Source organism: Chlorocebus sabaeus, chromosome 17 (assembly GCF_047675955.1).
Source record: "Chlorocebus sabaeus isolate Y175 chromosome 17, mChlSab1.0.hap1, whole genome shotgun sequence".
NCBI classification, from domain to species: Eukaryota; Metazoa; Chordata; class Mammalia; order Primates; family Cercopithecidae; genus Chlorocebus; species Chlorocebus sabaeus.
In genome coordinates, this window is record NC_132920.1 from 27,398,626 (window position 1) to 27,422,375 (window position 23,750).

Below are 23,750 nucleotides of genomic sequence, written 5' to 3' on the forward strand. Positions count from 1 at the left end.
AAAATAAAAAGAGGAGATTACCTTCACTCACCATTGAAAATCCTATTATAGTGCTTTTTCCACATCGTCTGTCAAAAATTTCTCCGTGGATTCTCCGCAGATTTTCTGGTCTGGCTCAGAGTTAAAACAGTTTGGACTTCCTTGCTAAAGTCTGTGAATATAGTCTTAAAGGTCTGTTTTGAAAGGAGTAAGAAAGAAAAAAGAAAGAAAAAAGAAGCTTTTACTTAGAAAAACAAAAATGTCAATCAATTTATATATGTCTTCCCTCAAAAGTCAGTAATAGACGTGTGGCCGGTTAGCTCAGTTGGTTAGAGCGTGGTGCTAATAACGCCAAGGTCGCGGGTTCGATCCCCGTACGGGCCACTGGATTACCGTCTTGAGGACCTTTTAACTTAAGCCTGTCGAATAACCGCTGCTCCAAATCCAAAGTTAATACGCTGTCTTATTCATCTAGCGAGAGGGCTACTTTTCGTTTCCCTTTATTGTAAAAAGTAAAAAGAACAGGCCGGTCGCGGGGGCTGGTACCTATAATCCCAGCACTTTGGGAGGCCGAGGCAGGGGTATCATTTGAGGTTAGGAGTTGGAGACCAGCCTGACCAACATGGTCTCTATTAAAAATACAAAATAAACTGGGCTCAAGCCTGTAATCCCAGCTACTCGGGAGGCTGAGGCAGGAGAATCACTTGAGCCCGGGAGGCGTAGGTTGCGGTGAGACGAGACCGCGCCATAGTTCTCCAGCCTGGGCAACAAGAGCGAAACTCCGTCCCAAAACAAAGAACAACAGAAAAGATGCAAGCGTTAGGAAGAATGTGTTGAAGAAAATAGTGTTGCAGTAGTGTGGCAGCTAGATGGGTGTGTTTTAGGGAATGGGAAATTAAGAAGAGGTATGACAATTGCCTGCTTAGTTTTTAGTGAAACGTTAGGAAGCAATATATACTTTTTTCAATTTTTTTTTCATTCTCAATATTCAAAGGGAGACGATATTATTTTGACGCTTTAAACGAGTTTCGGTAGGGAAAGGGAAGCAGGTTCGGAGTGGCCAGTGACTTGGTGAGAGTGTGGTACTAACAGTATAGCAAGATGCGAGGTTTTGTTTCCTGTAACAGCTGTGCTTCATTCTTTTTTTCTGACCCCAGGCAGTTTCCAAGGCAAATAAATGTCCACTCCACGTGAGGCTGCCACTGGCTTTCACGGAAAATTTCCCCCCTTTAGCTTAAAGAGCATGGAAGTGAATGCGGTGTTTTAAGAATCGCCAATTCTCCGTTCGACCTGTCCACAGCCCAACACACCTGGACTACCAGATTTGTGGTTTCATTTGTTTACCCGCAATGTCCCTGACAGTGCACACTGGTAAGTAACTTTAGTAAACTCACCTGAGATGTAGAGCGAAGATCCAAGCTATACGTTCGGAAACCGAGCCACATATTAAGATGCTCTTTTGGTTTAGTTTGAGGAATTTTCCCCCGCTTGACTCTGGTTGCCTCCCAGCCTCTCTCTCCTCCACCATCTTCCTCGTCGCTGAGAAAGGAGGTCCATCTGTTCAGACACCGCCCCAAAGCTGCCACCTTCCACATTCATCTTCTTCTGGGATGTCTGTCCTCAGTCTATCAATCAATCAATCAATCAATCAATCAATCATCTGTCTGTCTATCTATCTTTGTCCCTGCCGATTCTCCTGTCTTCTATTTCTTGAGGATCTCAGGGCGGAGGAAAAGTGGTGGGGACCTGGGAGGCGGGTTAGAGGCCCGTGGCGGGAGTGGTGGATGGAGGCGATGTTGAGGCTGAGTTGGGTCCACCGACTTCACAGTTGAGCTCTGTGTAGGGGGCCCAACTGACGCAAAGAGCAGCTTGCATACCGCATCCGCCACAGCCCTGCCTTTATGATTCAACGTTTCTTCAGATGTCCCCTTTCTTTTTGACAACTGTCATGCCCAGAGAAAGAGCTGTGCCTCAGAGACGCCAGGAGTGTGGACCTCTCCCAATGGAAAAAAAAAACACTGATGAAGAAGATTTACGTGGAAAAAAAATTTTTTTAGGTTTCTTTGATTTTTAAGCTTTCTAATGGTCTTTTTCTCCTTTCTGCCTTCTCAAGTTGAGAAAGAGATGAAAAGTGGCAAGAAAATCTTGTAGGTTGGCTCCTTCGACTCTTGTCTCTTTCACATTCAAGTAACAGCACCACTCTGGACAAGGACATTCACAGGATTGTTAATACGACTTTGAAGAAGGAAAAAGCTGAGCACAAGCGAGCCAGCCAGGAGTCGAACCTAGAATCTTCTGATCCGTAGTCAGACGCGTTATCCATTGCGCCACTGGCCCGTGCCCGTAAGTCGTTTTTACTGTTACTCTTTTCATAATTATGTTGTATTACACTATTGGGGCCATGGGAAAAAAATTTAAAAAAAAGATTGTATCTTTATTTAGGTAGCGATTAAAACCCCAAAACCGCACTGATTCTAGGAAACCATGTTTTCTTTTGTAGTTTGTTGGCATAATAGACATTCACATAAAGTGTCTTTATTGAAAATAATGACCAATTTTCATATTTGAAACACTATATATGTGCTAAGATGAATGTCTTCAAAGCAATATTAGTGTTTCTATCTTCCCTTTTATGTGTGTGCCTACTTTTCAGCTTTTTGTAACTTATTTTTCAGGCCAATCAGCTGCTTTTACCTGAATTTTTTTTTTTTTTTTTTTAAGTCGGAGTTTGACTCTTGTTGCCCAGGCTGGAGTGCAGTGGCGCGATCTCGGCTCACCGCAACCTCTGCCTCCTGGGTTCAAGCGATTCCCCTGCCTCAGCCTCCCAAGTAGCTGGGATTACAGGCATGTGCCGCCATGCCCGGCTAATTTTGTATTTTTTGTAGAGACGGGGTTTCTCCATGTTGGTCAGGCTGATCTTGAACTTCCTACCTCAGGTGATCCGCCCGCGTCGGCCTTCCAAAGTGCTGGGATTACAGGCGCGAGCCCCTGCGCCTGGCCTGAACTTCATTTTTAATATACTTACATAGGGCACTAACGATGTATGTGGATCAGTAATGAGCAATCTGTATTATTTTTAATTTAGATATTGCAAAAAGTAAAGTGCTTTGTAATACATTTCTGGAGGCATTAGTTATAGTTTTTTCCTCTTATCCAAAAGGAAAAAACAAGTACTCACTCACTAGGGAGAAGTTTATTGTAAAACGGTATTACAACTCAAAGTAGCAGATGAAGACACTTAAATTTAACAAGGAGGCAAGAATTCAGGAAAGTACACTTTTTTCAGAATCACATTTGACATGGAAACTTAGAAACAAGGAACTTTACTTGCATAGCTGTTCAAAGTAGGCAAAGTAGGCAAAGTAGTGGAAAATGACGAAGTGCTTTTATAAGGAGACGAAGTTTCGTATGGGTTTAAGAAGGTAGTCAGAAACCAAAATGTATCCTCTTTGTGCCTCCGTTTCCTCGTTGATACAAAATGCTCTGAAGAGCAGCTAATACATATGATGGATTGTTATCATCCTAAATTTTTTGGCTCCCACCAGCTGTGAGATCAGGACAAATACGAAGTAAAGATTGCTGCCTGAGAGTGCTTTAAGAAAGCTGTCATACTATTAATCTAAAAGGGAAATTGTATTCCTTATATTTTCAACGTTGCACCTGTCTTGTCTGTGCCATTATGATTAGACGTAAGACAACCAATATTTTATTTTTCCTTGAGACAGTCTCACTCTATCGCCCAGGCTGGAGTGCAGTGGCGCGACCTCAGCTCACTAAGACCTTCGCCTCCCAGGTTCAAGCGATCCTCTTGCCTCAGGTTTCCGAGCAACATACTTCTTGATGTACATTTTTCACAAGTGTGCGCGCTGTAAAAGCCACAGCGATAGCACTCACAGCTTTCCGTCCTCAAGAACGCTAACTCCTGGGGGGCGGGGAATGATGAAAGTAGCAAATTGGAAACCCAACCAGAAAAGACCGACGCTGTGAGCAGGATTTGAACCTGCGCGGGGAATCCCCATTGGATTTCGAGTCCAACGCCTTAACCACTCGGCCATCACAGCCTTGAGAACCCACTTTGGCTCTTAGTAAGTCGTGTTAGGCTCTTTTACTCTCTCACTCTTTAAGGTTCCCACAGCAGGTTAAGGTTCCCACAGCAGGTTAATGCCTCCATGTTTGTGTTTGTCACTTTTTATATATTTGTCTCTCTCTTTTAACAAGAAGCTCCTGGGAGACATAATAGTGTCTTAATCTTTACCTATTATCTGACTCTCTATGCATCGAAAACTTGTTTGGTGTTTAGTGGCTGCTTTTGTTGCTGGAACAAATCCCCAGAGACTCAATTGTCTGTTCCCTGTTCCTCCCTCCGGTTCATGCTTTTTCTTCTCTCCTTACCCAGCACATATTAAAGTCACTCACATTGTTTCAATAAAATTTTCTGAGTAATAAAATAAAATAAAATAAAATATCATTGCCATATCCATTTTCATCTAGGCTTTCTCCTGTTATATTTTAGTTTAGCCGTATTGCATTTTACTTTTAGGGCTATGATCCATTTTGAGTTAATACTTGTGAAGGGTGTAAAGTCTGTGTCTAGGTTCACCGTTTTGCATGTGGAAGTTCAGTTGTTGGATTGCTACACTGTCAATTTCCCTGCCTCTCCCACTTTGTACTCCTTTGGCAAAGCCACAACCAGGGCAGCTAAACATGGCGGAAGAAAAACATACAATCAGTTGACAGATCTCACTTTAAATTCATGACAATAAATCTCAAGTAGGTCCTCAAGGCTACCAGGCAAATTGTACCATACGCAATTGGATTAGTCCACTCCCAAACCTCTTGTTCTAAGTCACTATTTCAGCCAGATGCAGTGGCCCAAGCCTGTAATCCCAGCATTTTGGAGGCTGAGCCGGGGGCGGGGGTGGGGGGATCACCTGAAGTCAGGAGTTCGAGACCAGCCTGGCCAACATGTCGAAACCCCGTGTCTACTAAAAATACAAAAAAATTAGCCAGGTGTGATGGTGCGTGCCTGTAATCCCAGCTATTCGGGAGGCTGAGGCAGGAGAATCACTTGAACCCGGGAGATGGAGGTTGCAGTGAGCTGAGATGGTGCCACTACCCTCCAGCCTGGGCGACACGCAGTGAGACTCCGTCTAAAAAAAAAAAAATTGTCACTATTTCATATCTCTCATCCCAGTGCTCCAACACCTCCTCTCCTATCCTTGTGGTCAATTGATGACTTTACTTCCTACTTCACAATCAGGAGAGACCTTCCACGCACATCTATCACCACATTCATCCACCTACCAGCCTCTGAAGGACTGTCAGTGATCCTATTATCCCTTGACAAGGTCACCAATTATCTACACATGGCTAAAATAATTTCCCAGTCCTCACCTTACTTGGGATAGCTGCAGCTTTTAATACATTCTCCTTCTTACAACACTTTCTTCAATTGACTTTAGGGTAACAATTTTCCTGTTTGTCTTCCACTTAGTAATAAGCATTCCTCCACGTCTTTTCATGCTTTAATAACTCATTTGTTTTTAGGGCTGAATAATATTCCATTATCTAATGTACCATAGTATATTTATTCATTTACCTACTGAAAGACATATTGGTTACTTCCAACTTTTGGCAATTATGAATAAAACTTCTATAAACATTTATGTGCAGGTTTTTGTGTAGACATGTTTTCAGCTCCTTTGGATAGTTGCCAAGGAGTATGATTGCTGGATCATATAATAAAAATATGTCTAGTGTTGTAAGAAACCACCAAACTGTCTTCCAAAGTAGCTGTACAATTTTGCATTCTCACCAGCAATGAATGAGAGTTCCTGTTGCTCCATATCCTCACCAGCATAGGTATGGTCAGTGTTCCAGATTTTGGCCATTCTAATAGGTGGGTAGTGAATGGTATAATACGATTAAAACAATATTGCATTTCTCTGTTTACATATAATCTGGAGCATCTTTTCTTATGCTCATTGGCCATCTGCATATCTTCTTTAGCAAGGTATATATTAGGGTCTTTAGCCCATTTTTTTATTGGGTTGTGTTCCTGCTGTTTAGTTTTAAGAGTCCTTTGCATATTTTGAATAAGTTGTTCATTACATATGCTTTTTGCAAATATTTTCTTTAATCTGTGGTTTGTCTTCTCACTCTTTTGATATTGTCTCTAGCAGAGTAGAATTTTAAATTTTAATGAAGCTTATTACTTCTTTCATGGGATATACCTTTGCTGTTTTATCTAAAAAGTGATTGCTTAGCCATGTGTGGTGGAACACACCTGTAGCCCCAGCTACTTGGGAGGCTGATGTGGAAGGATGGCTAGAGCCTGGGAGGCAGAGGTTTCAGTGAGCCCTAATCACACCACTGCACTAGGATGACAGAATGAAACCTTGTCTTTAAACAAAACAAAAAACCAGAGCTGACAATGACACTCTCTGGAACATTGCATACCTTCTGTACATTCTGGAGCACATAGATTTCTATCGAATTGTATGATATGCATTTGTAGTAAATTTCTATCAGGTTGGATAATATGCATTTGTAGTAAACTATGAACTATAACTGTCTTTTCCTCCAAAACTGTGTATGTGTGCATGTTTGTATGCACACAAGAAAAAGGTTAATAAAGTAAAAATATCAATTATTCTCTAGAATAATATCAGATCATAATTATTATAGTTCTTTTCTGAAAGATTGCATATAAAAATAAGAATTATTCGAGTCACCCAGCAGAACATCTGTTTATATTGTTCTGCCAACTGGGACCCAAGCTAGGTTCCATGGGAGTCCTCTTTTTGGCCTGCCCCCAACGAGGGGACTACTGCCCACTCTCTGAGTGGGAGTCTTAGCTTTGTTGCTTTCTTTATGAGCAACTATCTTAGGTTTTGTTTTTTGTTTTGTTTTGTTTTGTTTTTTTGAGATGGAGTCTCGCTCTGTCGCCCAGGCTGGAGTGCAGTGGCGAGATCTCAGCTCACTGCAACATCCACCCCCCCGGATAAAGCAATTGTCCTGCCTCAGCCTCCCGAGTAGCTGGGACTACAGGCATGTGCCACCACGACCGGCTAATTCTTTGTATTTTTAGTAGAGACGGGGTTTCACCGTGTTAGCCAGGATGGTCTCGATCTCTTGAACTTGTGATCCGCCTGCCTCGGCCTCCTAAGTGCTGAGATTACAGGCGTGAGCCACCGCGCCTGGCCTTTTGTAGGTCTTTTGTCTTATTTCTTCCTCCATATATTACTTCTGACAATCGTAAGATTATTAGAATCGTAAGAATCCTCTCATGGGTGCCCATGAAGTTAATAACAAAAACAAAATAGATATGCGTCACTTTAATTATTTCTGATTTTAAAAATATATTTTATTGATACTGAGGTAGTTTATGCTCACTAAACTACCTCATAAAATGAATGCCTGACCCTTCATTTTATGTTTAAAAAATGGGTTGGTCTCTAATGACAAACCCATTCATTAGTGATCAACCCATTTTCATGATCATATCTTAATAGTTGTAAACTTGCAGCAAAATTTATTAGTTGTAAATAGTTGTAAACTTGCAGCAAAAATTATTCACTCACATTGTTTCAATAAAATTTTCTAATTGAGTAATAAAATAACATAAAATATCATTGCCATATCCATTTTCATCTAGGCTTTCTCCTGTTACATTTTAGTTTAACAGTTTTGCATTTTACATTTAGGGCTATGATCCATTTTGAGTTAATATTTGTGAAGGGTGTAAAGTCTGTGTCTAGGTTCACTGTTTTGCATGTGGAAGTTCAGTTGTTCGATTGTTTCCATTTGTTGAAAAGACTATCTTTGCTCTATTGTGTTGACTTTGCTTCTTTGTCAAAGATTGACTACTTGACTACTATATTTGTGCGGGTCTATTTCTGGTCTCTCTAGATCTATTTGTCATTATTATTTGTCATTGATCTATTTGTCTATTTTTTCACCACTTATTGTCTCCTTCAACTTCTCTTTTGCTGGTTCTTCCTGCTCTCCTTCATCGTTCTATGAGGATATCTCAGGTTTCAGTTTTTGTTGTTGTTGTTGTTGTTGTTTTGGTTTTTTGGGTTTTTTTTGACAGTCTTGCTCTGTCTGCCAGGCTGGAATGCAGTGGCATGATCTCGGCTCACTGCAACCTCTGTCTCCTGAGCTCAAGCAAGCATCCTGCCTCAGCCTCCTGAGTTGCTGAGATTACAGGCGTTTGCCACCACGCCCTGTTAATTTTTGTATTTTTAGTAGAGACAGGGTTTCAACATGTTGGGCCAGGCTCATCTTGAACTCCTGATCTTAGATGATCCACCCGCCTCCGCTTCCCAAAGTGCTGGGATTACCGGCATGAGCCACCATGCCCGGCCCACTTATGATCATTTTAAAAACACACTATATAACTTATTTATTTTGTGTATTATCTGTCTTCCCTATGAGAATGCAAACTCCATGAGGGCAAGATATTTGTTTACTGTCAGATTACTAATACCTAGAAGAGATATGGGTGACATTCAATAAATATTTGCTGAAAATACATTAGAATACAGATTTCATTATCCCATTTCACAGATTAGAAAATAAAATTCGGAGAGGTCATTGAGTTTCCCAGGGACACAACACAATAAACACCAAGAGCGAAGCTCAGATATTCAGATTTCCTGCCTAGATCTTCCAGGGAGACTTAGAGGAAGACAGTGTAGTTGAAGAGGGCAAGGAGGCAAATTAGGCTGAAATGTGGAAAGGGAAAGGACTCTAAGGGAAGTGGAATGGTTCTTGCTACCAAAACAAACAGCTTTCACCAAAAGAACCATGTATCTGACTAGAATTTCTTTCTTTCTTTCTTTCCTTCTTTCTTTCTTTCTTTCTTTCTTTCTTTCTTTCTTTCTTTCTTTCTTTCTTTCTTTCTTTCTTTCTCTTTCTTTCTTTCTTTCTTTCCTTCCTTCTTTCTTTCTTTCTTTCTTTCTTTCTTTCTTTCTTTCTTTCTTTCTTTCTTTCTTTCTTTCTTTCTTTCTTTCTTTCTTTTCTTTTCTTTTCTTTTCTTTTCTTTCTTTCTTTTTTCTTTTTTCTTTTTTTTTTGAGACAGCGTCTCACCCTGTTGCCCAGGCTGGAGTGCAGTGGTGTGATCTCCGTTCATTTCAACCTCTGCCTCTTGGGTTCAAGCAATTCTCCTGCCTCAGCCTCCTGAGTAGCTGGAATTAGTGCCACCAAGTCCGGCTAACTTTTTTTGTATTTTTAATAGAGACCCGGTTTTGCCATGTTTGCCAGGCTGATCGCAAACTCCTGACCTCAGGTGATCTGCCCAACTCAGCCTCCCAAATTGCTAGGATTATAGGTGTGAGCCACTGCGCCTGGCAGACTAGAATTTCTCTAATACCCACATCCAAGGGTAGCAATACATTTAATTTGCATTAGGGAATATTTCCTGGGCATTGGTACCATTGTTCATACAAATTCTTTTAAATGAAAAACATCCTCCTTTTACTCTGAAATATGCACTTCCCATTTTCTCCAGGAAGTAGTACCAATTACAAGCATAATATTTGTAACAGTTATCTCTGGCAACTCCCCATGTCCTCAGAGTGTCTCTATACTGAGTTTTTTCTGCCTCTCCCTATACTGTAAAAATCACTTTCATATTATATGCTCAGTTTCACCCTATTAATACCCATGTATTTTCATAGACCCTTCCTTTTTCCAGAAAACTGAAATAATGAGGAATACTTTTTTTTTTTTTTTGAGATGGAGTCTCACTCTGTCATCCAAGCTGGAGTGCAGTGGCACGATCTTGGCTCACTGCAGCCTCCACCTCCCGGGTTCAAGCTACTCTCCTGCCTCAGCCTCCCAAGTAGCTGGAATAACAGGCGCCCGCCACTACGCGCAGTTAATTTTTTGTATTTTTAGTACAGACGGGGTTTCATCATGTTGGCCAGGCGGGTCTCGAACTCCTGACCTCGTGATTCACCAGCCTTGGACTCCCAAAGTGCTGGGATTACAGGTGTGAGCCAGCGCCACCGACCATGAGGAATACTTTGACCTCAGACACACATGGATAGAAATACTGGTTCCAAGTTCTATAACTTGTGTGAGCTTGAGGAAGTTATTTATATTATTTAACCTCCCCACTCCTCAACCTCTGCATCTATAAGAAAGGCAAATGATTGTAAGTAACAATTACACCTACACCTTAAGCTTGCTTTGTTCGTTTATGTATGAAAAATCATTAAATACTTGATTTAATGACTGGTAATAAATTGTAGATATTACTATTGTTCTAGTGATTTCCATTATTAGTTTCTAGGGAATTACAAAGATCAGAACTTTGGAGATTTGTTAAAAATATACCCACATCCAATGGTACATTAAGGAATGTACCATTGTACATTGTCTTGCCTCCACTCTTAGGCAAGACAGATGGTCGCTGCAAGCCTCGGTGCTTCAACTTAAAATTAGGAAAAGAATACTCAGAGAATCGTGGTAAGGGCTCAGGCTTACATTTAAAGGTATTCATTGAGGGCAAAGCCGTATGGATTCATTGACGAGCAAGAACAGACACTGTTCCTGTCCAAATGCAACTTACATTCCAGGGAGACCGACATCAATCTAGTTATTACACTTACAAATGTAAAATTGGCAAGGGAAGAAAGCTCATGGTACTATGAGGAATATAGGACTTTCATTAATGCAGTTTAAGGAAGTCTTTCCTAAAGAAAAAATAGTTTCCCTGAGATCCAATCACGAGCTAAAGATAACTAACTAGGCAAAGCCAAGCGCAAAGCTTTTCAGCTAGAGGGAACCTCAGGTGCAAAGTCCAGTCGTGAGAGAGACTGATTGCGTGGAGTTCACGGAGTATGAGGCATAGATTTGCAGATGAAGAAGCATTTAAAAGTTAGACACGCAGGGCATTTCAGGAATTTATATATAAGAAATGTTATAGAAGATAACACCTCTAAAATGTGTAGTATATATATCAGGTTCTTTTTTTTTTTTTTTTTTTTTTTTTTTTGAGACAGAGTTTTGCTCTTGTTGCCTAGGCTGGAGTGCAATGGCGTGATTTTGCCTCACTGCAAACCGCCTCCCGGGTTCAAGCAATTCTCCTGCCTTAGCCCCCCAAGTAGCTGGAACTGCAGGAGTGTGCCAACACGCCGGGCTATTTTTTTATATTTTTAGTAGAGATGGCGTTTCGCCATGCTGGCCAGGCTGGTCTTAAACTCCTGACCTCAGGTGATCAGCCTGCCTCGGCCTCCCAAAGTGCTGGGATTACAGACGTGAGCCACCACGCCCAGCTAATTTTTGTATTTTTAGTAGAGACAGGGTTTCGCCCTGTTCGAACTTCTGACCTCAGGTGATCTGTCCACCTCGGTCTTCCAAAGTGCTGGGATTACAGGTGTAAGCCACCACGCCCGGCCTAGATTCTTAAAATGTTAGTTTCTGCTTCCTCTTTCCTTTATCTTGTCAAAATAACCAGAATCTGGGCGCGGTGGCTCGCGCCTGTAATAACAGCATTTTGGGAGGCTGAGGCGGGTGGATCACCTGAGGTCAGGAGTTCGAGACCAGCCTAACATAGTGAAACCTCGTCTCTACTAAAAAGTAGTCGGGCGTGGTGGCACATTCCTGTAATCCCAGGATTACTTGGGATTACTTGGGAGGCTAAGCCAGGAGAATCGCTTGAACCTGAGAGGCGGACCGAGAGGCAGAGGTTGCAATGAGCCAAGAACGTGCCATTGCACACCAGCATGGGCAACAAGAGTGAAATTCCGACTCAAAATATAAAATAACCAGAATCTGAGATCTGGTGTGAGTTAACCTCTAAGGAAGTCAATTAAATTTCCTTCAATAAGTTTGAAATAATTCATGTATCAGCATGATCATGAGAGTTCTCTTAGTGCACTGGGGGTAGGCGGTTGGCGATTGACCATCAGGAGAGCCCAGTCTTTGCCACTTGCGGGGAGTCACTTATTGCAGGCAGGGTGTTAACTGAGTTTAACACTAGAAGACAAAATGAGGACAATCTCTCTGAACATAGGTTAGGAAAGTAGAAACGCCCTTCGAGTGTATGTCTTTCCCAGAAGAAAAACTGTCCTAAAGTTCGCGATTTTTACTAAAATAGGCGACGAAACACACAAAGTCGCTAAACTCTTTAACCCTTTCGTTTTTCTTTCTTATTTCAGAGAAATCTCGCAAACGGCGTGAACACTAAGCTGATTCCAGAAACGGTCGGGTTCTCTTCCTTCACTCACGATGGTTGCCTGCTGGGAGCTCGCTTCGAACGCAGCTGAACGCTCATTGCTGAGTCCTGGAGAAGGTCGCGTTTGTACAGAAGGCTTCTGGCAGCGAGCCGGGCCGGGAGTCCCCCCAGTGCGCACGAAGCCGGGACCCGAATTCCTACTGGGAGGAACGCACTGGAATTGAAATGTCTAAGGTCAAGCCTCGCTGAGAATCAAGTCCCAGAGGATCTTCTCGGGTGGTGGAAACTTGAGGGGAAAAGGCTGTCACGAAAATTCAAGTCTGTTAGTCCAATACAGATTATCCAGGCCGCTGAGGGCAGGAATATCTTCTTATTTATTCCTTTACCCTTCTCTCCTCACAACTCTTCCTCCTCGTGCACACTTGATGGGTTTTAGAAATACTGTGTGGCACTAACAGTACCGATAGTACTACTACTACTAATTGCCCGATAAGTCTGTTATCCGTTAACTGACACTCGGTGGCGGCCGCTGCGGAATTTCGAATTACCTGAACCCCCGAAATTTAGTGAGGAAAGAGCTAACTAACGCCGGGTTCCCGTAGTGTAGTGGTTATCACGTTCGCCTAACACGCGAAAGGTCCCCGGTTCGAAACCGGGCGGGAACACGTGGAAGGGGATTAACTTTTGTTGCTGCTTAGTTTCTATTCCCTCTTACACGTACAAACCCGTTTGGGCTTCTGGACTTTAAAAATACACAATTCTGAGTTCGATTTGTTTGTGGCCCAGAGGTCTAAAATGGGATTCCAAGGAAGCCAATCTTACCTGAGTGGCGTGGGCCAAGTCCTGGACTGTGGGCGTCTCCTGGCATTGACACCTCCTAGGGTTCTGAAGCCCAGAAGAGGAAGGAAAGGGACGGGAAACCTACTGGGGCGAGAGGAGGTTGGGAGACACGGGCTTCAGTGTCAGTGGCGTCAGAAATCTTTCATTTTAGACTTCTGGACCACAAATCGAGCTCAGAATTGTGTATTTTTAAAGTCCAGAACCGGTGGGTAGAAGGCACCCACGGAACCCTATTCTAGCCCACGTGTTTGTGCTTGGTTTTGAATAGTTGACCTTTGAACCGTTGACCTCTCGCGCGTTAGGCGAACGTGATAACCACTACACTACGGAAACCTCGTATAACTGCCATCTTACCTTGAAACGTAAAAGTATATAATTCCCTGATTGCCCCAAGTTGAGAAGTTTTGGATTTGTTCTTTCTTTGTAGAAAAGTTTTCGATTGTAGTATTGTTTTCACTCTCACTTTTCTCATTAATTGGAATTACCAATGTCACATACTGATGACAGATACGAGCAGAAATGCGTTCGCCAAATTTATCGACTATATTGTTTGGAGTGTTCAGCGCAGCGTGTTGACAGTAGTCAAAAAACTGCGGGCCGGGCACTGTGGCTCACGCCGGCAATCCCAGCACTTTGGGAGGCCAAGGCGGGCGGATCAGCTGAGGTCAGGAGTTCGAGTTCAGCCTGACCAACATGGAGAAACCTCGTCTCTACCTAAAAAAAAAAAAAAAAAAAAAAAAAAAAAAAAAAAAAAAAAAAAAAAAATTAACCAGGCGTGGTGGCGCATGCCTGTAATCCCAGGTGCTCGGGAGTCTGAGACAGGAGAATCGCTTGAACCCGGGAGGCGGAGGCGGAGGTTGCGGTAAGCCTAGATAGCGCCATTGCACTCCAGCCTGGGCAACAAGAAACCAAACTCCGTCTCAAAAAAACAAACAAAAAACTAAAAACTGCACCAGTGCCCATCAAGGAAGACCTCCTAGAGAAAACGACGCCAGATCTGAGACTTGGTAGATAAAAAGAAGAACGATGGTTGTAGATAGGTTGGAAATGAGCTTTTTATTTTTTTCCTCCCCCTGTAGCTCTTAGACGAAGAATGTGATTTTTTGTCATTAGGAACTGAATGGAGTGGTCATAATCTTAGGGAGGAAATCCAAGGATCTGAAGCAGGGCTTGGAAAGAAATTAGACTAAATGGGAATATATGGGCTGGATCAGGGAAGAAGGGAGGTGGCTCCAAAAGAGTGGAAGATATGTTTTAATCTAAAAATGATGAGAGAAATTGGAGAGGTTGGGAACTAATCTTTAATTCTTGGCTTGTAGATGTCGTCCAGTGAAGAGTTTTGGTTTCTTGGTTTTCTAAAAAATTTATTAAGGTGTACTAGTCAATGAACACATTTGACATCAACTCACAAGTTTAATTCCATCAACAAATGCCAACAAAGATAAACATAAAGAAAACTATAACTGCTCATTTTATATAAAAATGATTGAAACCAAAGATTTAAAAAACCTTAGGGAGGCAGAGGCAGGCGGAACACTCCAGGTCAGGAGTTGGAGACCAGCCTGGCCAGCAGGGTGAAATCCTGTCTCTACTAAATTAAAATGACTGACTCCACAATCCAGTCAAGATGTCAATGTCAGTCCTGAAAAGTGGCAAGATTCTTGAGATTTTTTCATGTGTGATCATGGTTTAGATTTTAGTCAAGGTTCAGAAAACTTAAAACAATCTGTGTGTTGGACATTCCTAAGTGGTGTGCTGCTTATGTGGAATTGCGGACACAGCGTTAGCATTAAACAGTCTTAACAAAGAGAAGAAAGTACTATAGAAGGTAATAAGAACAGTGGACTCTAGAAAAATCTCTGCCGAGTCTGTCGAATAACAATGTTAGAAAGTTGTTTTCTGTATGTAGTTGTTAACACGTTCGCCTTACACGCTGAAAGTTCTCTGGATGGATACCAGATGGAAATGCCTCCTAAGACTATTTCTCCTTCCCAACATTTTCCATCATCACCATGCCATACCTTTCACCTTTTCAGAAATATTCAAATGAATTTATTAAAGTTTATTCAGTGCCCCGCCGGGCGCAGTGATTCACGCCTGTAATCCCAGCACTTTGGGAGGCTGAGGCGAGCGGATCACATGAGGACAGGAGTTTCAGACCAGCCTGGCCAACGTGGTGAAATCCCTTCTCTACTGAAAAATACAAAAATTAGCCTGGCGTGGTGGCGGGCGCCTGTAATCCCAGCTATTGAGGAGGCTGAGGCAGGAGAACCGGGGAGGCGGATTTTGCAGTGAGCCGAGACTGCCACTGCATTCCAGCCTGGGCGACAGAGAGACTCCGTCTCAAAAAAAAAAAAAAAATAAAATAAAATAAATAAATAAATAAATAAATAAATAAATAAATAAATAAAATAAAGTAAAGTTTATTTAGTGCTCAATATCAGGATTTAACACCTGGACATGAAGAAGAACGAACCACATAGTTAGCTTAAGGCAACACAAGGCTTACGTTAAGAGAGAGTGCGCGCGCGCACACAAACACACACACACACACACACAGAGCTGTCCATTTGAGGATCCTAGGAAAAGTGGCATTTTGCCCCTGCAGAAGGAAAGTCTTTTTGAGTAAAGAATATGTACCTATGTGAGTAAAGATAGACACATAATTAATATGTCTTAGAATACCCAAAGAAACAGAGCAGATAAGACAGAAACACCTTACTCTTTAGGGTTTGGTGTTTTTCTCAGATCTTTTATGTGAAAATCTGCCTAGAAAAGACTTCAGATATTAAAATGCATTTTTTATTCGCCTCTAGTCTATTATTAATAGTTTATCAGTTTTGTCATTAATAATTATTTAAGATGATATCACAGTCTCTTCAGAAACTTTGGTGTTATCCTAAGTCCAGAATCATTCAAAGAGGAATAGCTATTACGGTAATCAATTTAAAGTTTAAGGCCGGGCGCAGTGGCTCACGCCTGTAATCCCAGCACTTTGGGAGGCCAAGGTGGGCGGATCACCCTACTTCGGGAGTTCGAGACTAGCCATGACCAACATGGAGAAACCCCACCAAATTAGCCGAGCGTGGTGGTGCATGCGTGTAATCTCAGTTACTCGGGAGGCTGAGGCAGGAGAATCGCCTTAACCCGGGAGGCAGAGGTTGTGGTGAGCCGAGATGGCGCCATTGCACTCCAGCCTGGGTAACAAGAGCTAAACTCCGTCTCAAAAAAAAAAAAATTAGAAAAGTCATTAGTGGTCTATTGTAAAAACGTTTTGAGTGCCATCTCTATTCCAATAGCGTTGAGGATTTTTGTTTTTTGTTTTGTTTTGTTTTTTGAGACGAGGTCTCTCTGTCGCCCAAGCTGGAGTGCAGTGGCGCCATCTCGTCACACTGCAAGCTTCGCCTTCCGGATTCAAGCGATTCTCCTGCGTCAATCTCCGGAGTAGCTGGGATTACAGCTACGGCTGGGATTACGCCCAGCTAACTGTTGTGTTTGGGGTAGAGGCGGGGTTTCGCCATATTGGCCAGGCTGGTCTCGAACTCCTGACCTCAGGTGATTCGCCCTCCTCGGCCTCCCAAAGTGCTGGGATTACAAATGAGAGCCACCTCGCCCGGCCAAAAGTGCCTGTTTCTAAAGCTGTTGAATCTGCATCATTTGATCTCAAACGGTAGGGCAAAGGAGCTAACCTCAGCTATGTTAGGCTACCTAGCCTTACAATAGGACAAATACTGTGTCTTAAAGATATCATGAAAGCTTGTCATGAAACTGTTGCGCTGTATCTCCACTGCTTTCTCGCAAAGTTTTTAAAAGCCTGAATATTACAGGATTTATTGGTGGTAAATTCAGTTGCACCAGGCGAAATTACAAAACGTGGAGTGTACAGAAAGCCAGGCCCCGCTGGGATTCGAACCCAGGATCTCCTGTTTACTAGACAGGCGCTTTAACCAGCTAAGCCACGGAGCCACAGCTGAACAAAACCTGAATTATAATTTATTTGAAAACTATTTCACACTTCTATAATTAGAAGCAACCCCAGCAACTAGTTTGTTAGACGGCTTCAAAACAAAAATAGACATCCAGGTCTCAATGAAAACCAAATAACTTTATTTTGAAAGGATTAACACATGGGCTGGATTGAAACGACTATTTCCCCTTGAAAAGTCGTCCTGGCCGGGCGCGGTGGCTCACACCTGTAATCCCAGCACTTTGGGAGGTCGAGGCGGGTGGATCACCTGAGGTCCGGAGTTCCAGAACAGACTGGCCAACATGGCGAAACCCCGTCTCTACTAAAAGTACAAAAATTCGCCGGCGTGGTGGCGGGTGCCTGTAATCCCACCTACTCAGGAGGCTGAGGCAGGAGAATCGCTTGAACCCGGGAGGCGGAGGTTGCAGTGAACCGAGATCTTGCCACTGCACTCCAGGCTGGGCGACAAGAGCGAGACTCCGTCTCAAAGAAAGAAAGAAAAGGAAGGAAGGAAAGGAAGGAAAGGAAGGAAGGAAGGAAGGAAGAGAGGGAGGGAGGGAGGGAGGGAAGGGAAGGGAAGGGAAGGGAGGAAGGAAGGAAGGAAGGAAGGAAGGAAGGAAGGAAGGAAGGAAGGAAGGAAGGAAGGAAGGAAGGAAGGAAGGAAGGAAGAAACAAAGGAAGGAAGGAAAAAGTTGTCCCAACATGGAGAGCGCTAGACTCACTATAGGCTCTGGTGGCCAGGTAGGGAATTTTGCTGAATCTCAAAGGAAAAATGAATTGGCTTTTTATTAACCATCATTTTGTTTTAACCACACCTGTTCTCTTCTCTGTTAGTGTGGAGAAGCAGGGGTTATTGGTGGAAGGTTAACACATATCTGACACATGGTTGCTATAGGAAAAGAACTACGAGGATATGTGCTGCATCTATCAGATCCCCCCCTCCTATCGCTTCTCGGCCTTTTGACTAAGATCAAGTGTAGATTCCCCCTCCCCCAGGTGGTGGCACTCATTCCTCAACGACAGGAATATTAACTACTGATGGCTCATATCTGGGTCCGACTCTGGGACCTACCTTCAGTGGAAGGGAAGTCACTTGCTCCAAGTCACACTCCACCACTGGAGCAGCTCAAATCCAATGACTGTTGATGGAGGAATTCATAGGTCTGCCCTTCCCGCCTCCCCACTATAATTAAGGACATTTGTGAAGAACCATTCCAGATTTATACACACTTGTGAGATGGGCCGGACGTATGTTGCACCTGTATTGAATTCAGCTTCTGCCTTTTCTCAATCCTGCTGACCTCACCCTCTCACAGATGCTGATTTTGAGAGGGTTTCCAATAACCTTCCCGCACACAAATCTCCATCCCAGTGTCTGTTTCCTAGGGAACTGACCGATGACAAAAAGCAAGCGACTGATGCCTACGGTGGTCTCTTGAGGTCAAAGTAAGTCTAAATGTGGCCCAGTCTTTCAGGAATCATTTACCATAACAAGTGTCCTAGTAAAACAATAATGATAATAATAATCTGTGCCACAAACTTTGAGCATTTCACTACAGAACAAAACAAAGGAAGACAACTGCTAGTTGATTAAAATGATGTACAGGCCGGGCACGGTGGCTCACGCCTGTAATCGCGGCACTTTGGGAGGCCGAGGCGGGCGGATCATTTGAGGACAAGAGTTCAAGACCAGTCTGGCCAATATGAAACCCCGTCTCTACTAAAAATACAAAAATCAGCCGGGCGTGGTGGCGTGCACTTGTAATCCTAGCTACTCGGGAGGCTGAGTAACGAGAATCGCTTGACCCGGGAGGCGGAGGTTGCAGTGAGCCAAGATCACGCCACTACACTCTCGCCTGGGCAACAGAGCGATACCCTGTCAAAAAAAAAAAAAAAAAAAAAAAAAAGTACAAAGTTAGTGAAAGGAGCTGAAGGACAGGAAGGTGATTTATTATTGATGATGTTAAACTAATTTTAATTTTTCCTAATCAAAGAGTTGAAATGTAAAGTTAGAAAATAAATGGCAAATTTGGCTAGTCAAAGGATATGATTCTCATTTCCAAGGCAAAGACATGAATATAAAGCATTAAACGCATTATATTCTAATAGTGCATATCCAAGATAAGACTTTACAATTTACATATATATAAATACGTATATGCATATACGTGTAAATAGAGGAGGAGGGCATAAGGAGCGCATTAAAATGTACATAGGCCAATTAACTTTTGAAAATATTATTACCCTTAACTAACAGAAACAGTCATGGTAGGAAGAGGGTAAAAGTAGAATCTTGTCAAGAAAACAGACAGTAAATCATGATTAGCTGCTCCAGTGGCCCCTCCCTGTGTTGTCACCTGCCAGCAGGAGGATCAGGCTCCGTCTGGAAGCGGGGCACCTCGCAGGGGCAAATGTTTCACGCCTGCTTCCTCTGAGTTGTCTGAGTTGCCTTGCCTCCTCCCTTTTCAGATCGTAGGATTTCTCTCCCCTGCAGATAACGGCCCTTACTCCGGAAACGCCCTGACTCCGTAATCCCTATTATTGTTTGGGGGGTTTGGTTCTGCCAGGGACGAGGCGAGGTCAGATGCTCAAGAGAAGCTGTCTCCACCGTCCTTTTGCCTCAGGGGATCCCAGTTCGCTCTCGAGCGCCACTAGCTGTCCTGTGACGGGAACTGCAGCGGCAAGTGTGTGACTTTCTTGAGCGCAGCGTCACAGGCCTGGGACGCGCCGCTGAGACTTCAGGGTCGTAGTGACAGAGGAACCACCCAAGGCTAGGCGGGGAGAGGGTGCAGTTCCCGGATCCCTAAACCTTCGGGAAAAGCCGACCTGTCCTGAAGGGTCTCCAAGAACAGAGAGGACACTGCGCCACTCACTCGGGAGCCGCGTCCTTTCAACCATGAGACGGCTCCGTGGGCCAACGGTTCCCTGATCCGTTGGCCAAGATATCAAGCTTGGATGCAACTTCGGATTCACCCCAGGCAAAAGGAAGGAAGCCCGGATTGGGAACCTTGTCCTGAATCTTCTCGGATCAGAATTAGCAGGATAAGAAAAGCTGTTTCCCCGTAATAAACAGGGTTCTTCGGTGTTCAGTGTGGAGCTCCGCCACTCCCAGCCCGGGTGAAGGAAAAGTGGAAAACAAAATGAATGTAATTATCTATTCGAAGATAAATTTCAATAAAGCATGCCGTTTGATAGTAATTTATAATATGGAAGTACACCATCCTGTCATCTGGCCGGTTAGCTCAGTTGGTTAGAGCGTGGTGCTAATAACGCCAAGGTCGCGGGTTCGATCCCCGTACGGGCCAATTACTCACTGTGGTTTTACCGCTGGTATCCCATCCCAGACGTCTACCAAACGTATAACTGTGTGTTCCTCCAGGCTTAACTTTGCGCCAGCAAAACGAGTTGGTGAATTTGGTGCGCCCTCCCTTACTCAAGAGCAGGTAATTTGGTCTGGGAAGCTTCTCTCCCTCCCCTCCAAGGCATACCCACAAAACAAAAGGGCTTACAAGGCACCTTGCAGTGGCAGAGGTACGATTGGAGGCTCTTGTGATTCTTGTCCTCCTCTGCCTGGGGAAGTTTTCTTGGAGTAAAATGCTGAATTATTTGATTACCTAAAAAAAAAAAAAACACACACACATGTAAAACCACCCACCATTTATATCATTCATGCTGGGTCATTCGGTTTTCTTCTTTTCAGTCTAAGAGAAAACAAGATTATAAAGTGAGATAGAAAAAATTCCCAAAACTTCAATAATAACAATGACAAAGATCTTTGTTTTATATACTCTGAACACTTATTCCAACAAGAACAGGATACACACCTTTAAAAATATTTTTCTAATTTAAGAGTTTTGTAAAAAATAAAAACACCTTATTATTATACAAAGCAGAAACATTTTTTTAAAAAAACTTTAAAAAGGCATATTAAAAAGTTATCTTTTTTTTTTTTTTTTTTTTTTTTTGAAACAGAGTCTTGCTCTGTAGGCCAGACTGGAGTGCAGTGGCCCAATCTCGGCTCACTGCAATCCCTGTCTCCCAGGTTCAAGCGATTCTCCTGCCTCAGCCTCCCGAGTAGCTGGGATTATAGGCGTGCAGCACCATGCCTGGCTAATTTTTGTATTTTTAGTAGAGACGGGGTTTGGCCATGTTGGCCAGACTGGTCTTGAACTCCCAAGCTCAGGAGATCCACCCGCCTAGGCCTCACAAAGTGCTGGGATTACAGGCGTGAGCCATGGAGCCCAGCCTTTCCTTCCATTTTTACTCTTCATCAGCTCAATTCTTACCACCACCTTCTATAGGTAAACTCTGTCCTTAATTTTTCGTATATCCGTACTGGGTTTCTTTATTTAAATACTGCATTTATATTGATTATTTGTTCCTCTTTTTCACACAAAAGAGAGCTTAGTTATTTACTCGTTGTTTTGCGTTTATGCTTTTTCTTAATGTATTTTAGATGTGTTAAATTGCACTTTTCAACTTTGTACACTGTTAAAATCAGAGCTTGTTTGGGAGGACGAGGTGGGCAGATCACGAGATCAGGAGATCAAGACCATCCTAGCCAACATGGTGAAACACTGTCTCTACTAAAAACACAAAAATTAGCCGGTGTGGCGGCAGGTACCTATAGTCCCAGCTACTTGGGAGGCTGAGGCAGGAGAATTGCTTGAACCCAGGAGGCCGAGGCTCCAGTGAGCCAAGATCGTGCCACTGCATCCCAGCCTAGGTGACAGAGCAAGACTCTGTCTGAAAAAAAAAAAAAATAGAGCTTATTTTCAAATGAGTTGATCCTACTAGCCAGGAGTTGAATCTAGATTCTTCTTGTACACTGTACAAAATGCAGGCTTTTTCATCCTAGGAAAGAGGATGGTGAAGATGCTATCCTTAATTTTATCTCGTAACGTAAACAAAGCACTTTCCTTCCTAGACCATATGATCATCAAAGAGGTTTGAATATGGGCTCCCAAGCTGTACAATGATCAAAGGACATTACATATAATTTCAATAAATATTTATTAATCTCTCACTCTTCACTATGGCAATCTGCTGTCTCTCGTGAAAAAATATGAAGGAAATAATACTAAGTAACAGAGTACAAAAAGATGTGCATGCATGAATATTATATATATGTATGTATGTGTGTGTGCTAGCTACCAGTCTAGCTCTATTGCCCAGGCTGGAGTGCAGTGTCATGATCTTGGCCAACTGCAACCATGCCCGGCTGAAAGCCACTCTATTTTGGATGTTAATCCACCATGTTGACTTCTGATTAACCCCAGTTCTGGGAATGCCTCTGAGAGTTCTACTTTGAGATAAAATAAATCCTGCAATTAGGTGAAAACAACCTTGATGTTATTGTAATCACATACTTACTATACGTAAATCCTGCCCTTAGGCTGGACGAGGTATGTCACACCTGTAATCTCAACCATTTGGGAGGCTGAGGTGGGCGGATCAGTTGAGGTCTGGAGTTTGAGACCTGCCTGGCCAACACGGTGAAACCCCCATCTCTACCCAAAACACAAATATTAGTTTTGGCATGGTGGGGCGTGCCTGTAGTCTCAGCTACTCCAGAGGCTGAGGAATGACAATCGCTTTACCTGGGAGGGCAGAGGTTGCAGTGAGCCAAGATCTGGCCACTCCAGCCTGGGTGACAGAAGGAGATCCTGTCTCAAAAAAAAAAAAAAAAAAAAAAAAAAAATCCTGCCCTTAGGCAAATCCCCATGTGGTTCATAAGCTCTGGGTTTGGCCGGTGACAATGTGGGGATCTATCATCTTGTCTAGCTGCCACTCAAGACATGGCTTCTGTTATTAAATGTTTCTTTCTGACAAACTGAATTGTCAGCCTCTTTCTTTGGCCTCTCACTTTCCTCAGCCTTCAAGAGTAGACTTTTATAGACCTGCTCACGGTGGCATAAGACTGATAGCAAACTACATCAGATTATAACAGCTTTCAGAGGTAGTGGTGGTGGGCAAGTTATTAGTCTACAAGAGAAAGATACTCTTTCTGCATCAGACGTCTCATCAGCAACCTTGAATGAATGTTAGGAGAAAACAAAATAATGTCTCAAAATCTGGAGGAAAAATGTTTTAACACAGAATTCCATAGCTATGCATGACATCAAATGTGAAGTTGGAATAAAGACATTTATAAACATATGACGACTCAAAAAGCTGACCTACATTTTAAGAAGCAAACTGAATATATATACTACAGGGAGAATAGGGAGGAAGAAAGAGAAAGACATTGAACTCAGGAAATGATGGATCCAATCTAGGAGCTCAAAAATGAAAAACCACAGGATGACAGCTATTCAAGAAACCTAGAATGCAACTAATCCATACGGGAGCAGGAAGCTAAAGGACTCAGAGAAGGAGATTTATCAGAGAGGAGGGGATCATGCAGAATAGATTTGAGAACTTGGTAAGTGGTAAGACTGTTAATCATACTGGAAGAAATGTGGCTTGACATATCTGCATGCATGGTAAAGGAGGATTAATATTCCTTCAACGTGGAAATAAGTGAGGAGCTGTAGTTAAGAATGTTAAGTTAGAATGCATTATTCAGCTGCAAAATAAAAAATAAAAATGAGAAAAAAGAAGAATAATCCAATTGGCTTAGGACAGAAATACATCTCATGTGACAGGGAGTACAGAGGTAGGTACTCTGACTGTTTCTCTATGATTAGCACTGTTCTACCACATGCACTGTACTATTCTGTCTACCTTTGTATATATACTTTGAAACTTTTTCCGCACAATTTCTCTGGGAAACCT

At 42.8% G+C, this 23,750-nt stretch overlaps 6 non-coding genes across 6 annotated transcripts; 3 read left to right on the forward strand and 3 right to left on the reverse strand.

The window, feature by feature from the left end:
* The first annotated feature begins 289 nt into the window (after positions 1–289).
* TRNAI-AAU (transfer RNA isoleucine (anticodon AAU)) lies at positions 290–363 on the forward strand. The gene has a single exon. It is a non-coding gene; the product is annotated as a tRNA-Ile (tRNA).
* A 1,880-nt stretch (positions 364–2,243) lies between these two features.
* On the reverse strand, positions 2,244–2,316 carry TRNAR-ACG (transfer RNA arginine (anticodon ACG)). Its single transcript has one exon. It is a non-coding gene; the product is annotated as a tRNA-Arg (tRNA).
* A 1,642-nt stretch (positions 2,317–3,958) lies between these two features.
* Positions 3,959–4,040, reverse strand: TRNAS-CGA (transfer RNA serine (anticodon CGA)). The gene has a single exon. It is a non-coding gene; the product is annotated as a tRNA-Ser (tRNA).
* An 8,718-nt stretch (positions 4,041–12,758) lies between these two features.
* TRNAV-AAC (transfer RNA valine (anticodon AAC)) lies at positions 12,759–12,831 on the forward strand. The gene has a single exon. It is a non-coding gene; the product is annotated as a tRNA-Val (tRNA).
* A 4,067-nt stretch (positions 12,832–16,898) lies between these two features.
* Positions 16,899–16,972, reverse strand: TRNAT-AGU (transfer RNA threonine (anticodon AGU)). The gene has a single exon. It is a non-coding gene; the product is annotated as a tRNA-Thr (tRNA).
* Positions 16,973–20,204: 3,232 nt separating this feature from the next.
* Positions 20,205–20,278, forward strand: TRNAI-AAU (transfer RNA isoleucine (anticodon AAU)). The gene has a single exon. It is a non-coding gene; the product is annotated as a tRNA-Ile (tRNA).
* The last annotated feature ends 3,472 nt before the right edge of the window (positions 20,279–23,750 follow it).